This window comes from Octopus bimaculoides, chromosome 7, assembly GCF_001194135.2.
Source record: "Octopus bimaculoides isolate UCB-OBI-ISO-001 chromosome 7, ASM119413v2, whole genome shotgun sequence".
Classification (NCBI taxonomy): Eukaryota; Metazoa; Mollusca; class Cephalopoda; order Octopoda; family Octopodidae; genus Octopus; species Octopus bimaculoides.
The window spans coordinates 17255020-17259868 of NC_068987.1; the positions used below are offsets into that span (position 1 = coordinate 17255020).

Here is a 4849-nt window from a genome sequence, read left to right on the forward strand (position 1 = left end):
ATACATAAATACATACATACATACATATATACACACTGGCCCACACACACGTACACATCTGTGTGTCAGAGTACATATATGAGCCTGTGTGTAGTAGGTTGCCTTTTGGTCCCCTCTGTCCGACCTAAAACTGCGTTGTACGCCCATTTGTTTAAAAACAACTCTCATTGTACTGACGTAACTATTTAATTTTGTAGCATAACAATTCTCGACACCTCTGTCAGATTCGACTTGTGTGCTGAGACTTGCTAAGCTGGAGTTAATGCAGCATAAGCACATGAAGGACCTATGGTCAAGATAATCCTTTCTACTGTAGGTACAATGCACGAAATTTTGAAAGATGGACAATCCAATTACGTCGCTATCCGGGCTCAACTGGTGCTTATTTTATCGACCCCGAAATGATGAAAGACAAGTCAACTTCGGTGGAATTTGATTACAGAACATATAACTGGAAGAAATACCGATTAACACTTTGTAGAAATACCAATTAACACTAACGATTCTACCAGCACAAAATAAGGATATGCATATTCATTTTTCACATTATAATGTTTTCGCATATATTGACCGCCCTACAAATCTTGTAAAGAAACACTGAGCGCCAAATGACCGCCGCGGACTACAAGACACAACGTTTCGGCACGATTTCGCCCCTTCCCTGTTAGCAACTCACTCTGTCGTTTACAGCTAAACGGACTGAAAATATGTATGTATAAATGTTGGTGTGTATGACATAATTCCTAGAGTCCTGTCATTATGAAGAAGTATGTGCGTTCGTAAGTGACAGAATTGTTTCTTTGTAAGCAAATTAAGACTGTTTAATACTTCTGTATGTTTGTATACAATTCATTTCGCATCGAATTAATTATAAACATCAATAGACCTATGATGGTTAATATCGTGAGTAGATGAATGACGCTCAAGATCATCTTGTTAACATTCATAACATATGTTATGCATAGAAAATCGCTTCCATTTGCAACATTTCCAAATCTTTCTTGAAACCCATTTAATAATACTTTAGTTGAGATTTATCAGTATACACATATACTGAAAAACACGCACAATAAGACATAAAGAATCAGAGAAAAGGGATGATAATTCGTGTTTGTGGGAAGGAAAGAGAAAGAGAGAGGAAAAGTGAAGACAGAAAGAGAAGTTTTACATAGAAAAAGTGAATGACTTTGCAGAAATAAATACAAAGATTTGCAGTTAGTGTTAGCTTTACCAAATTACTTTTACTCCATTTGACAACTGCAAGGAAGTGGTATTGAAACTCTTTTGAAAATTGTGTCAATACAAACCCATTAACATACATAGTTATGCATGCAGCCATGAACGTGGAGGTGTTTGAATTGCTAATTGTAACCTTCCTTAAAGCATGGCCTCTTGAGCAACAAAAGAATAACAGGCTTTCACATATCCTTGTAAAGGAAACCGCATTTATTTTAGCACACTTCTTTAAAAATACTGAACTAAAATGGTGTTGCTAAATTAGTCATTTCATTTATGATGATTTAGGTAACGCATTCGAAAATTTACCACCTCCGTATCTAAAGACAGACAGACAGAAACACACACGCACGCACACACACACAAACACACACACACACACACACTCAGTGAACACACATGTGTGTTTGTGCCTCTATGTATGTGTATATGTATTATCAACAGCTTTTTACTGATGTGTGTGCGTGTGTGTGTGTGTGTTTGTATTTATGTCTGCTTTTGTCTACAACCACGACTTGACGACTGGTGTTGGTGTGTTTACATCCCTGTAACGTAGCAGTTCTATAAAAATACGATAAAATAAGTACCAGGCTTAAAAAATATAAGTAAAAGAAAAATAATAAATGCGCTCTTTTAAAACCAGCGTGACTCATGTTTGCCAGCTGAGTGGATTGGAGCAACGTGGAATGAAGTGTTTTGCTCAAGAACACAACGCGTCGCCCGGTCCAGTTGTGAAGCGGTCGAGGAGACGAAAACAGTCACAAAGATACACGCACACACAGACACTCACACGCACAAACACTCACACAAACACACACACACAAACACAAAAACACGCACACACAAACGAGCTTTTTTCAGTTTCCGCCAGTCAAATCCACTTACAAGACCTGCAGCTATTGTAAGAAAACAAGACACGACGCCAAGGTGCCACGAAGTAAGATTGAACACGAAACCAAGTGTTTGAGAATCCGTGTTTGTGTGTGTGTGGCGGGGGGAGTACGTACGTATTTATATATGCATGCGGAGACTATACGTGACTTTATTTTTAACTGCTGAAAATATTTAGTTATAAGTACGAGCAAATGACTATGATATCTTTTCTCCTTCTAGGCAAGTGTTAGTATTCACGTTGGTTTCCTGACAATTCACTTCACACCAAACAATAAACTTGAAGACTTCTAAAATGCTTGACATCGGTAGGTGATGAATGACATTCATAGATCACCTTATGTACCAGTGTAATACGGGTTATACATAATAAATCTCTCATGCTTGCAAAATTCCTGAATCATTCTTGAAATTCATTTAATCATAATTTAGCAATGTGTCAACATTCTGAAAATTACTTAAACTGCTAGTTTAAAATTCAGATGAGGCTGTCGACTACGGAAATTGTATGTGTCAAAGTTCAACCTTAGCGCTCTTGTCAACTTCTCACTTTTCTATAACTCAAGAGATTGTTCATATCAGACATAACTAAAATTATTTATTATTGAAAACTCTTACGTAATATAACAGTGTTATTTGCCAGTTCATATTCTCTTATTCTTTTACTAGTAACAGCCATTATACTTCAGCTATGCTTAGGCACGACCTTAAAAGGTTTTCGTCTGTCATATTAACCTCAGTGGTTATTTTAAGCCTGTTAGTAATTTTATCGAACTCTATTTATAGAAAAGGCCACGTTACCGCTTTGACATAGAATGACGTAACATGACACGGTATTTTCTTGCCAGTTAACATAAAACACACACATGGACATTCATACACACTCATATGTAAAGAGAAATAGAAAGAGAGAGAGAAACAACACGAGATGAAAACTGAGACGAGATAGAGTGGGACAGCGTGAGAGAGTGAGATAAACATAGAAAGTGAAAGAAGATAGAGGGGAACATGAGAAAGTAACACGAGACAGTTAAAATGATTTGCAAACAGTGATAACTCAACATATTACATGTATTTTATGTAAGAACTATACGGAAATTGTATTCAAATACTTTAAAGTTTGTGGAGTGTAAATTGCATTAAAAAAGATATTGCTATATTTATAGTGATGGGTGTAGAAAAGGTTAAATCATCATAATGTTCCTCCTTTATATATATATATATATATATATATATATATATATATATTAGACAGAATGAGATAACAAAGCCAAGGCTCTGAGGGGGTTTCAGGACATCTATAATGAAATAGTCTTACAGGTGTTTCTGGGATATCATGGATATCCCCTTCATCAGAGACAGTCTGAGATAATATTTGCGTTCGAGTTATTATGGAAAAGGAGGAGATAGGGAACATAGAGGGAAATAAGAGAATGGAAGTAGAAATAAGATGTATAAAGATGTTGTAGTTCCATTATCCGAGGAAAATGGTGTATAGAAGTGGATAAAAGTTTCCTGAACATGGTATGTAAGTTCCAAAAGCAGTTCATGTTTAGTCATTTCAAAGTATGGAGCCGCGGAAACAGCGTTGCTCCTTTGAAAGGATTTTGTAGTATGAAGGAAAATCTGAAAACGTATTGGTAGTATCTGTGGTTAGATGGGAGGAGAGGAAGGAACAAATAGTTTGATACGACGATAGATTTTAGCTCTAACTGTTGAGCTGATTAATGTTTAGAAGGCAATATGGATTGAGCTCAAAATTAGTTATTATGCATTTACTGCTAAAACCAATGTATAACTCACGGCCGATATTGGACTGGGTAGAATCAATAATGCAAATTCCATATGCTGGAGATTACAGCGTAAAATATGATAACCATTCCTGAGAGGGATGCCAGAAGGTTTGCAAATCTAACGGAGGACTCAAAAGACATTTTAAGATCCACAAAGCTCAGAACTTATCTGCAGCTCTTGGTGGTCCAAATCGGATGTGCAATTTATGTGGGTGTCTTTTCAGAACATTGTCTTGTTTAAAAAGCCACATCAGATGCCATGATGGTACTGCGGTGTAGATGCTGGAGTTGGGCAAACCTCCATATATATATGTGTGTGTGTGTGCGTAACAGGTTTTGTTTCAATTTCCATCTATAACGTCGAAGTACAAAGCTTAGGTCGTCCTGAGGTTACAGTAGAAGACCTGTGTCCTAGGTGCCACGCAGTGGCACTGAACCCGAGTGTGGTTGGTAAGGAAGCTTCTTACCATGCAGTCATGCCTATAGAATTGTTAAAGAAAATGGTTGAGTACTCATGGCAACAATAATCATAAAGCTGAAAATGTGAAAAGAATCATATAGACTAAATACGTAAAGAGAAACAAACACCTGATTAATGACGACATGCTTACGACTTTACCTGCTAACTATAAAGAAACAGTGACACATCCCAGTAGCGCTTCTTCTTCGTGTTAAGCCTATGGAGGATTAGAAACACTGATAAGGAATTAATGATATTAAGCTAACAGCTCGAAGCTAATACAAATGTAAGAAAAATAAATCTTCATGCAACAAATGAGCTTAAAACAGAGTTGTTTATCGAAATCTACACGCACATACGCACACGTCACACATAAACACACATCTCGCACACACACGAACACACACATACACACACATATATAGGTATACATGTATGTGTGTGTGTGTGTACGTATATATATATATAT

General features: G+C 36.7%; 1 long non-coding RNA gene across 1 annotated transcript in view; it reads right to left on the reverse strand.

The window, feature by feature from the left end:
* LOC128248290 (uncharacterized) overlaps positions 1-4849 on the reverse strand; it is a 52370-nt gene that overhangs the window by 20520 nt on the left and 27001 nt on the right. The gene's annotated exons all lie outside the window — the stretch shown is intronic.